Source organism: Lactuca serriola, chromosome 5 (assembly GCF_051521515.1).
Source record: "Lactuca serriola cultivar US96UC23 chromosome 5, Lser_US96UC23_V15, whole genome shotgun sequence".
Taxonomy (NCBI): Eukaryota; Viridiplantae; Streptophyta; class Magnoliopsida; order Asterales; family Asteraceae; genus Lactuca; species Lactuca serriola.
Window position 1 is genome coordinate 356,936,879 of NC_136412.1, and position 12,127 is coordinate 356,949,005.

The window sequence follows — 12,127 nt, forward strand, 5'->3', positions numbered from 1 at the left end:
CCCTAATAGTAGATGGAGCCCACCTAAAGGGAGAGTTCAAAGGTAACATGTTACTTGCAGTTACTAAGGACGGACAAAACCAAATATTACTGGTTGCGTATGGTATATGCAAAAATTAGTGTACCGATTCTTGGACATGGTTTTTTCAAAAACTACGTGATTGCATAGGAAATATGCAGGAGCTTACAATTATATTTGATAGGTCTCCATCTATAGCAACATCCGTTGCCAACATTTTTCCACACGCTCATCATGGAATCTGTGGTGTCCATTTGTATTTCAACATACTATCTAGATTCGGGAAGAGTAACACAGTTAAAGGAATTTTTAGGAGACTTGTAGGGTGTACACAGTTGATGCTTTTGACGCTGCCATGGATGTTATGAAAAAGACAAAAGAACCAGTATGAGAGTACTTAAAAAGTATAAATCCAGAAACTTGGTCAAGGGCACATTTTAAAGGGAACCGATACAATCTTATGTCGTCCAACAGTGCGGAGTCTATAAATGCATTATCTAGACACGCACGTAAGGTGCCAATACTTATGTTGATCGATTTTTTTCGTGCAACAATGGTGGTTTCAAAGACGTAACTTTGCAGGTATTAAGTAAATTTTTAATATTAATGTTTTATTAATTTTGATGTTATTGATCTTAACTTCTTCATTTTGCCTGTTTTTTTAGCGGAAGCAACAACAATACTTACCCCTTGGGCCGATGAAATTGTAAAAGAAAAAAAAAACTTTTACTAAGTGGGATGTTCGCATGATCTCAAATACGAAATGCGAGGTCAAAAAGGGGGCACAAAATGTGATTGTTGATTTCCAACATATGACATGTACATGTAGACATTGGCAACTTGATGGGATACCTTGTGGTCATGTCATAAGATGTTTAACAGTCAACAATTACCAAGACTGCTCTAGGTATGCATTAAATGCTTACTTTACCGAAACACTGAGGAAAACATGTGAGGAATCAATAAACCCTCTGCCAAAGCCATCCGAATGGGAGATCTCTGATGATTTGATGATTGTTAAGCCACCTATAATGGATAAACGTCAGTCAGGCAGGCCAAGAAACACAGACTGCATTCCAACCCAAGGCGAGGGTCCAATTAGAAAAGAGTGCTCTACATGTGGTCAAGTAGGACACACGAGAAACAATTATACTGGAATGGGGTCTGGTAGTGGAGCACGTCACACAGTTTCTACTGCAGAAATGACATTTAATATTGGTGGTTCAGCGAGTTGCTCACAAACCTATGCCGCTGATTTTGATATAAAACAACCTTGAAATGAAGAGCTGTTAACTTATTATGTATTGTAATTTTTTTTATTAAATCTTACAAGACATTGCTATGCTTTCATATTTTAGTTTTGTTTGTAGATTATAACAATTAATGAAGCTTTTATATTATAAAATTTAGTTTGCAGATTTTAACAACAATTACAACATGCTATTTAAAAAAAACAACAAACGATCATTTTGCAACCTAATCTCTATCATGATAATATTACAACAATTTTGTAACTAATTTTTAAACTCAGGGAACTGCAATAGGTATTTCTCTTTCTCCATTATTATATAATCATCCCTAATTCTCATTTTGTTTTCCAAACGATCATTTTGCATCATAATGTGTATCAACTGCTCGTCCTTCTCAGCAAGCCATTTTTCAGTCGTTTTGATTGCTTTCATACTCTTTTGTATCCAATCTTCATGCTCTTTGATTTTGTTTTTATTGAGGTCTATCCATTTATATATTTACGATAAAAAACAATAACATATACATAGTATAACAATTTTTCAACTTAAACGACAAATATATAAACAATTTTCCAAGTTATACGACAAATATATTTACGATAAAAAACAATAACATACACAAATAACCAAATAACATTTTCTTAAACGATTTTTCAACTTAAACGACAAATATATAAACAATTTTTATCTTTCTAATTATATAAAATAACATTTTCTAACCATATAAACAAACAATTTTTCAAATAAAACGACAACCAAATTAACAATTTTGCAAGTTATACGACAAATATATACAAATTTTCAACTTATACGACAAATACAAACAATCTCTAACGATACAATAAAAAAAATTTATACTTCAAAAACAAATATATACAAAATTTCTACTTATACGACAAATATATATACAAACGACTATTGTGCATATACTGTAATTTAACTATTTTTCAATTTATATAAACAATTACACGAGAAGAATATACAAAATTTCAATTTATACAACAACTAAACAAACGACAAATAACATATTGTAAACATTATTCTAACAATTTATTTAACTAATAACTTAAAAAAAATGAGCATATTCCAACCATTTTACTAAATGTACAACCACCCGATGCACACTCTACGCAGTCTCTACTTGTACATTCAAACAACTACTAACAAAATAACATTTAAACTTCAAGTATACTAGTAACAAATATTAAAACTATCAAATACAACAAAATTACCCTTTCACAAACATTATAATTTCTTTTTTTACACTAACTAATACAATAAATAATAAAATAATAAAGAGTTAAAACATTAAAAGAGTTAAAATCTAACCATATTTGCGGGATTGTTGAAATAATCCTCCATTTTCTTCAAAAAAAATCACCAATCCCGAGAGAGATAAAGTTTTTCTGTAATGAAGAAAAAAAAAGCTTATATATGAAAATCGGAAGAAATCGCAGATGGAAAGCAATTTCGCAGATGGACTTTTCCATCTGCGAATGTACAAGCAGCTAAGCACAACTGTGCTTTAGCTGGTTGTACATTCGCAGATGGAAAGCCCAAATCGCAGATGGGGCTATTCCATCTGCGAAATTCGTGGCTATTTTTACAAATTCGATTTTTTTGGCTATTTTTGTAATGTAATTAGTGTAAATGACTATTCTTGTTTTTATCTCTATATAAATATATGAAATTGAGTAATCTATCCATTTTGGTGTATTATTGAAAAAAAATAACCTCTATAATTATTATTTTTTGGCAAAATAATCATTGTTTTCGGAATGAACCATTGTGGAGTCCATTTCGGAGTAAGTAGTTGTGGTGGCCCATCAAAAACCTTCCAGAATATCCATTTCGGACTAAAACGACTTATTACGGATTTCGATTTAGAAAACCATTTTCCGGATTTTATTCCGACACATTATAGATCTCGATTTACAAACTCATTCCGTGCACCGCTACACATTTCAGAGTTAAGTTATGAAACACGATCATGATGAATTGATTGTTTTGCGGGTAATTCTTTTACTCTTATACTATTAGTTGTTTAATTTTAAGATTTTTATTGTTAGAACATTAGCATGTAATACAAATAACTAGGGGTGGCAAATCGTGCTATCGTTTCGTGTTTCTGTCTGACATGACACGACACGACAATGATTTATGTAACACGAACACGACACGACACAATGTCGTGTTTTTTTAACTAACACGAAAACGAACGAATTAAAAAACGATAAACACGACACGACATGACAAATATAATACATATTAAAAACTCGTTTATTTAATGAGTACTTTATCAAATTTAACACGACAAACATGATAAACACGAAAAACATGATAAAGAACTGCTAAATCGTGTCAATTCCGTGTCGAATTTTGAACACGAACACGACACAAAATGGCATCGTGTTTTTTATAGTTAACACGAACACGACACGGACACGAATTCAAATTTTAGTTTCGTCCCAATTTCGTCTCGTGTCGTGTATATTTGTCGCGTTGTGTCATGAATTGTCATCCCTACAAATAACATATCCGGAATGCACAGAAATCAATACACGTTTCCATTACATTAGGACCAAGTTTTATACTTTTCGTCCGGAATGTTCATCAGTTTTCATTTCGGAATCGAATTTAAACTTATAACAAGATTTATATTTATAGTACGACCAGATTTTTGATGCATGAATTACACTCACTTGCAAACCTAAAATCGATGTGGTTATTCATGCAACACTCAAAGACATACCGACATGCGAGACTATGTTCCAGACTTCATGTTTTGGTAGGTGGTTAGATATTTATGCGGTAGATGGAGATCCATTACTTCTACATTATGTGTTTTGTCATGAAATATCACAAACCCTCGTAGCGAAGTAGAAGACATGGTTTTTGATATTGGGGTTTAGGAGTTGACTTTTGAGAAGAAAGAATTATGTCTTCTCACCGGCTTCCACTCCGGTGACCATTTTACTGCCTCCGTTTCCACGGCCTTCTGATCCCATGTATTTCCTAATGTTGTGAGGAATGTCTTCATGAAATTAAATGACGTGGTTGATGTATTTAAACATTCGCTTAATGAGTTATCAGACGAAGATGTGGTGTGTGTATGTCTTTTATATCTGTTAAAGAAGGGTTTCAGTGGGCGGTTGCCTCGTCAGCCTGTCATAGATGAGTATTTCTCTTTTCTATCCAACCTTGATGAATTTAAGAGATATAAGGTCGCTATTTCATAATTATCATTACTAATATCTTTTACAAATTTAATTGCGAATTTTTTTTATGTTGCATATATCCATGGGAGAGGATAATTTAGGATCAAGTATACTTTCAGTCATTCAATGTATTCAATAAGGTTGAGAACCATATTATAACGTCTGGTTCCTGGTATGTATTTAATTCAGGAATTTATTCATTTTTGTATAGAAAATCGACGAGTTGGAAGCCCCAAGCTCGTCGAGTAAGGATGGATTGGGACGCGGGTTATGAAGTCTACTCGACGAGTTGGAAGCCTCAACTTGAAAAGTAGGACTGGCAGAGTGAAACCCTAATTTTCAGGGGTTTGCACCCTATTTAAACACCTTAACCCCCGTAAGTTGGCCTCATTTGCAGCCTCCATTGTCCCAAACCCTAGCCACGAAACCCTAATTCACTTTTGAGAGTTTTGAGCCATTTTTGTGCTTTCTTTGTGATTTTGAAGAATAAGATACTTGAAGAAGGAGCAAGGACGTGTAGGAGGAGAATAGATCCAGAAGTTGAGCTTCATTTCTGGTTCATCTAAGGTATAAAGCTCCTATCTTGTCTATAGAATGTTTAGATCTAGTTTTAGGACATCTTTTCAATATTCTTGTCCAAGAATGTTAGCTTTTTGGGATTTGGACGTTCTTTGTGGGAAAACCCTTCAGATCTAGGGTCTTTAGGGGACTCCATGGCATAAAGGTGCCAACTTTATGGCCATGGAAGCCCCCATGCAACTTGTGGACCATCTTTTGACCTTTTGAGCCAAGTAGACCATGCATGCAAGTAAAGATAGGAACTTTACGAGGCCAAACTGTCCCTTGAGTCAAGATCTATGGCCCCTTGGCTTATCTTGAAGTCTTGATGGCTTTTGGAGTTGAATCTAAGCCATTTTGAGTTAGGTTTAGGGCTCATTCCTTCTAGGGTGGGTCTTAATGGGTAAAGACGGAAACTTTACCCTCCTAAATGTGTATTAAACTCAGATCCAGAATTTGGGACTTAGATTCGAAGAATAATGTCTTAATACAATAAGAAAGTTTAACAGACTGAAGAACTCGACGAGTTCATAGAGGAACTCGGCGATTTGGGTCGAAATGTCCCGATTCTGTAAAAGGAAGAACTCGACGAGTTCAAGGAAGACTCGAGGAAATGGATCGCGATTTCAGGGTTTTATGAATTATGGAACTCGGCGAGTTGATAGATCAACCCTACGAGTTGAGTCAACCCAGAATGTTGACTTTGACCAAAATGTTGGCTTTGACCAGAATGTTGACTTTGACTTTGACCTTGACCAAAGTTGATCCTTAATGGGTTATGAGTATGAAAAGGGAATTAAAGGAAATATTTTATGTGTAGGAGTTTGAGTGAGGTTGATTTCAGAGCCGCGGACCGTTCAGCTACTTTACTGTATTTGAGATAAGTTACCTTCCAGTAGAAGTGGGTCGAAGGCACCAATGTCCGCCCACTAGTAGTTGATTATAGTTGAGATGATTGTCTTTGTTTTATATTGTCTGGTATGTCACTATCTGTTATGTTTTATGTGTTAGTATGCTATGTTATTAAGCGATAGTGGTAGGAGGGGTGGGATAGACCCCGTTACCGGTCGAAATGACCGAAGGGGTAGGCCAACACCCTGATATGCTAGGCAGTATGTGACTTATGTGTTTATGTGCTAGGATGATATGTAGTAATAGTAGGGGTGAAATAGTTCTCGTTACCGGTTGAAAGAGGCCGAAGGGGTAGGCCAACACCCAGATATGCTAGGCAGTTACCGGTTGAAAGAGACCGAAGGGGTAGGCCAGCACCCAGATATGCTAGGCAATATGTTATTGTATAGAATGTGGTATGATGGGGGAAGTCACTAAACTTTATGCTTACATTTTTCAATTTTGGTTTTAGGTACTTCCTCTTCGAAGGGAAAGGAGTCGGCATGATCGCAGCGCATCATGCTACATTTTCAGCACATGAGATCTCTGGGAGTTATACTCTGATGTTGTTTTATCATGACATGTTTTGACTATCAATACTTTGGTTTTGATATAAGTTGATACTATGATTGTTTTCAGACAAATGGTTTTATAATTATTATATTAGAAAATAAATTTTTGGTTGTAAATTTTGGGATTTTACACTTATACATCAGCCGAACTGAAAGCTAAACAACCTCAAAATATGACGTACACCTAAACATGTTTTTATACGCTTTTAACGTAAAATACATGATCAACATTTTATTATTTTTTGTTTGATAATATTTTAATACATGATTCTTTCACATATGGATTCTTGAGAGTTGTCATGTGAGGAGTTCGTTTGGTACCCGCCAACCAAATGTGATCCCTTATGCTTTTACATGGTCGAAACTGAAGGTTTTTCGTGTGGAGCAGTGAAACCAGTTTCTAATCATCGACCACGTATGATTACTTATATATTTTATAATTTTCATGTATATGTATAATTTAAGTTTGTATAATTTTATAATTTTGTTATCAAGATAGTAGAATTATATAGAAGTTAGAGCTGCAGAAGATGAGAGTCGTGCTGAATGGTAGACTATTAGCTCGACGTGGATTAGTCGCCCTGATTTACCTACCACAGATGTTCACATGGCATATTCCGTAACACCATCAACCAACAGTCGCCTACCCGTGAGCCTTGACAAAAGAAGGAATAAACAAATGTTATGAAAGTTTCAAATGCATCTGACCTACCACCACCACAACCATACATTGTGCCACAAACTGATAACGACTGAATTATTACTGAGTTGTAAAATGAGGTCGACATGGGGGTTTTAGTTAGGTGCCTGATGTGGCACTGAAAACACCTAATTTTCCGATACAAAGTGGATTTTTTTAAATACCTGGTGATGATGGTGAGAGTAACATACATAAAATTCATGAGAAGTTTTAAACTTTTTGACAAACCTGAAAACCATCATTGTTTTCAAAATGAGTTCAATATCAGAGTAATCCCAAAATCATAAACAAAACATGTAGAGGTGCACGATCAAGCCTTTGCCTTCCCACGGACATCTGAGATACCTGAAACACAACCCAAAACTGTAAGCCTAAATCTTAGTGAGTTTCCCCAAAAATACCAAATCATAGCAAATAGCAAAAGCATAATATAAGCATACTATGGGCCAAATCAACCATAGGGTTGGAATACCCCAGGCCCCTCAACCATTGGGTTGGACTGCCAATATATTATGGGTCCAATTAACTATCAGGTTGGAATACCCCAAGCCCCTCAATCATCGGGTTGGAATTCCAACATACTATGGGGGCCAATCATCATTGGGATGGAATACCCTAGGCCTTCAACTATTGGGTTGGAATGCCCCCGACCTATTGGCTTACATATAAAGTAGTGAAGCCTCGGCCACCCACCAACCATAGGCACATACAAGAGATAATCATGTAACAATCTACAGCCAGACACACAAATCTACAGACATGGCCGATCCAAACATATATGGGGCCCTGGGCGAAAAGAAAAAAATGACCATTCAAAGACAAATATAATAAAGATTAAAAAAATATTATTTATTCTTCGGTTAGAAGTGTTCAATTAGCAATAACAAGCAAGCCAAATTGTTTATATTTTGAGCTAATTTGAGTTTGAATCAACTTTACGCCCTAAAAATCATTTAGGTAATAATTGTTTATATATATACACTACATATACCATAAAATTTGGGCCCTTGGAGACGTGGGCCCTGGGCGGTCGCCCGGGTTGCCCACCGTCTGGACCTGCCCTGTCTACAGATCACTAAGCATATCAAACATCCTAACTACCAGGATACCGTTCTAACAAACCATAACAATACAATAGCATACAAAACATGATATCAATCCAATGGGTCGACATTGGTTCCTTCGACCCACAAGTACAATGAGGAAAACTCACCTCACAAGCAACAAAAAAACTAACAAGGTTCGACTCCAAATCTCAGCTCTCAACTCAAATGCCTACAACCATCAAATGACCAATTCCATCAATACCCAAAATAACCTTAATGTCAAACTTGGTCAAAGTCGAAATCGATTGTCAAGGCCAACGGCCTGGGTTGATCCAACACATTGTGTTCCCTTTTTACCATGTCGTGTTCCACGAACAGTTCCACACACGGGAAAACTTCAGCCAACATACCGTGTTCACCAGATTCTCAACAGCTTAAGATATTCAGCTTCTTTTTCGACCACTAAAGCACCAAGGCTCACATGTGGACTAGGAATGCGGTTAGGAAGGATAAAGTTTCCAACTTTATCCTTTCGGCCAAAAAGGTCCAAAATCCAAACTACATACTTACCACGTAAGGGATCGACCATAAAGTCCTCAATTCTTAAGATCCAAAGTCCCTTCATCCCAAAAGTAGTTCGACCACCTAAACCATTTTAAAGATTTATGATTTTTAAGACATGTATGTCCAATGCACATCTTGAACCCATATTAGGTCAACAAGGGAATCCATGAACGACTTTCTACGCATGGCATCAAATTTTTGGTTGAAACCAGATCCATGCCACTACAAGGTCTCCTTGACCTGGAGATTCATAAAGTTGCAAAGTGTATGAGACCCCCCCCCCCCTAAGCATCAACCCATAACAAAGAGAAAAGGAGATATATCTCAAGATTTAGTGACTATGAGTGATAAAAATTAGGACTTAGACACCTACAACGGTCCATGAGAGTGCTACACTGAAGTATGATGCTTGCTAGCTGAAACCTTGTTTCTTTCTTTCATCTTCTTCCTTCAAAACAACAACTATCTTAAAAAATGGAAGAGGAAAAGGTTAGGGTTTCTTCTTGAGCTTGAGAGGGCATATGGAGGTTGAGGGTGGACAAACCCTATCCTCTATATTCCTTAAATATAGGAATAAACCCCAAAATATTAGGGTTTCACACAAAATGGTCAATACGTTGTGCATAGAGGGAAAACACATTTTGTTGCTTAGCCAAAACATGCGTCTTCTAATGCCTATTAGAAGTGGAAGGCGCTCTGGTAGGATCCTCACGAACATATACCATCCTAACTACTAGGATGCAAACATAGCAAAGCAATAACATAACGACGATACCCGGATTACAATCCGATAAAGGGCAGGCCTTGGTGCCTTAGACCCTCTTGATATAGTGAGGATAACTCACCTCGCAACTGCTGACTGAAAAGATAAGATCACGCTGCTCCAACATCAGACACGAACTTCACCACTGATCAATAACCAAAACACTGAACTCAATAAATACCAAAATACCCCTGGAAGACAACTGGTCAACCCAAGACTATCTCTACTCGCCGAGTCACCCCGCTGACTCGTCGAGTCCCTATGCTCTGAAACTCCCATAGCACAACTCAACTCGCCGAGTCGCCCCAAGACTCGCCGAGTCCCACAACTCTGAGTCTAATCGCACTCAACTCACCGAGTCATCCCTTGAATCACCGATTCACAACTTAACCAGGAAGGGTTACGACCTCACGCCAAGACTCGCCGAGTCCAAGAACAGACTCGCCGAGTCCAAGGCTATCTTCACCCAACTCGCCGAGTTATTCTTCCAACTCGTCAAGTTGCTGCCTATCTTCATGCAACTTGCCGAGTACACCCATGTGACTCGCCGAGTACCACTAGCTCTTAACCCATACAGAGGCTTTCCAAGCCATGCAGGGTCTCCAATCCATAGATCTACTCTTCTATAAGCCATCCATCACGTAAAGTGGCAAACTTTACGTGAATCCAAGGAAATCTAAGCATAATACACTCTAGGGCTAGGATTTGGGACTAAAAGGCTTCATCAACAACTCTTGAACAGGGACTTTATGCTCTTTTGGATCATCACTACACTAGATCTGAGGTAGCAACCTCAGATCCAACCTCCAAACTCAAGATACCACTAGCTATACTCCCAAAAATCCCACAAATGACAGATCTAGGTGCACAAAAGCTCAAACAACAGATCATTACCTCAAATGAAAGCTCTAACTGAACAGTAAGCTAAATCTCTGAAAAGCCCTTGCTCCAATCTTCTTTCTCTTCAATTTCCCTCCAAGATTCCCTCCTCCAAGGCTCTCTCACAAAGGAAAGCTCACACGAATCTAGGGTTCCTAGAACTCAAAGGGAAGGTAAAGAGACTGGGGAAGAGGTGTTATGTTCTTTATATAGGGCACAACTCCCGGGATTAGGGTTATCTCTCTTCAGCACCAACTCGCCGAGTCCCAGCTACTGACTCGGCGAGTTGGCCACTTAATCCCGCGACCAATCCCGCTCCGACTCAGCGAGTCGGAAGACCTACTCGTCGAGTCCCCGCCTTAATTTACACTTTAGCCCTTCAACTATGCTTCTGAATTTCCGAGATGTTACATCACTCTCTGCCATCAGCTGCATAGGAAGTTCCTGCTACCTTTCCCTAACTAGCTCGCAAATACCATTACATATTAATAAGACCAGATAATTCTTCAAATGAGAGGTCCCTCCCTAAAAAGGTTAAACACAAATAAGCACATAAAACATAACAGATAGTGGCATACCAGACAATTATCACAAAGACAATCATCTCTTCCACAACAACTACTAGTGGGCAGGCATTGGTGCCTTCGACCCAGTCATACAGGAAGGTAACTCACCTCACACTAGTGAAGTCCACTGCAAGAAATTCTTAGTTGTTGTCCTAGAAACTCCTCAAACTATCAATACCAAAATATCACCCAATTAGCAATTGGGGCCCAAACGATGATCCATAATCTATACTTTGAGTAAAATGACCATTTTACCCCTAGCTCAACAAGATATATAACTAAGGCCCAAAACTTCCAAATCCATAAAAATTCATCAATTGTCCAATTTTCCAAATTGGGGCCAAACCCATACAAGGGCCTTTCCCTAAAGCTCATTGACTTTTCTAAACCAATGACTTTCCGATGGCACAAAGGTCCAAGCCCATTAGGCTAACTCAAGGCCTAACTACATTGGGCCCACTAAGGCCTAATTCACCATCCAAGACCCATTAGGGAAAGCCTAGCAAGGCAAGCCTAACCAGAAGTCCATTGCTCTAAAATCCTTTGTCCATTATGAGCCTAAACCAAAGGATAAGCCTAATACCAAGCTAGCCAACAATCAAAGAGCCCAAAACTTGCATAAGTGCTGCTCACGTCGTGAGCTCATGACTTTGGCCCAGAAACTTCCTCGAACATGCGCTCACGTTGTGAGGCTTCATTCCTCACGTCGTGAGTCCACATCTGACAAAAAAATGAGCATTAAGCTCCTAATCCATTAACCCTTAACATGGGACAGTCTAGAGGGTCTTCCTTGACTCCAAGGGCCATAAAAATCGAAGCTTTTTAGTCACATATGTCCAATACATGACTTAAACACCTGCTTAGGTCAAATTAAGGAAAACGAGCCAAGACTCAAACTTGGAATCCAAAACCATGACCAAAGTCCAGATCTAGAACTTATAGGACTTAAGGTACCAACGACTTCTGATAATGTTGTTTTGTTGGGTTGAAGGTGGCCGGTGACTTTAGTGGTCCGGATTCTGATCGGAGAAGTCTCATCATGGTCGAAAATAAATGTTTGTCTGGAGATTTGTGTTGGCGACATCTGATTCGATGAGGGATA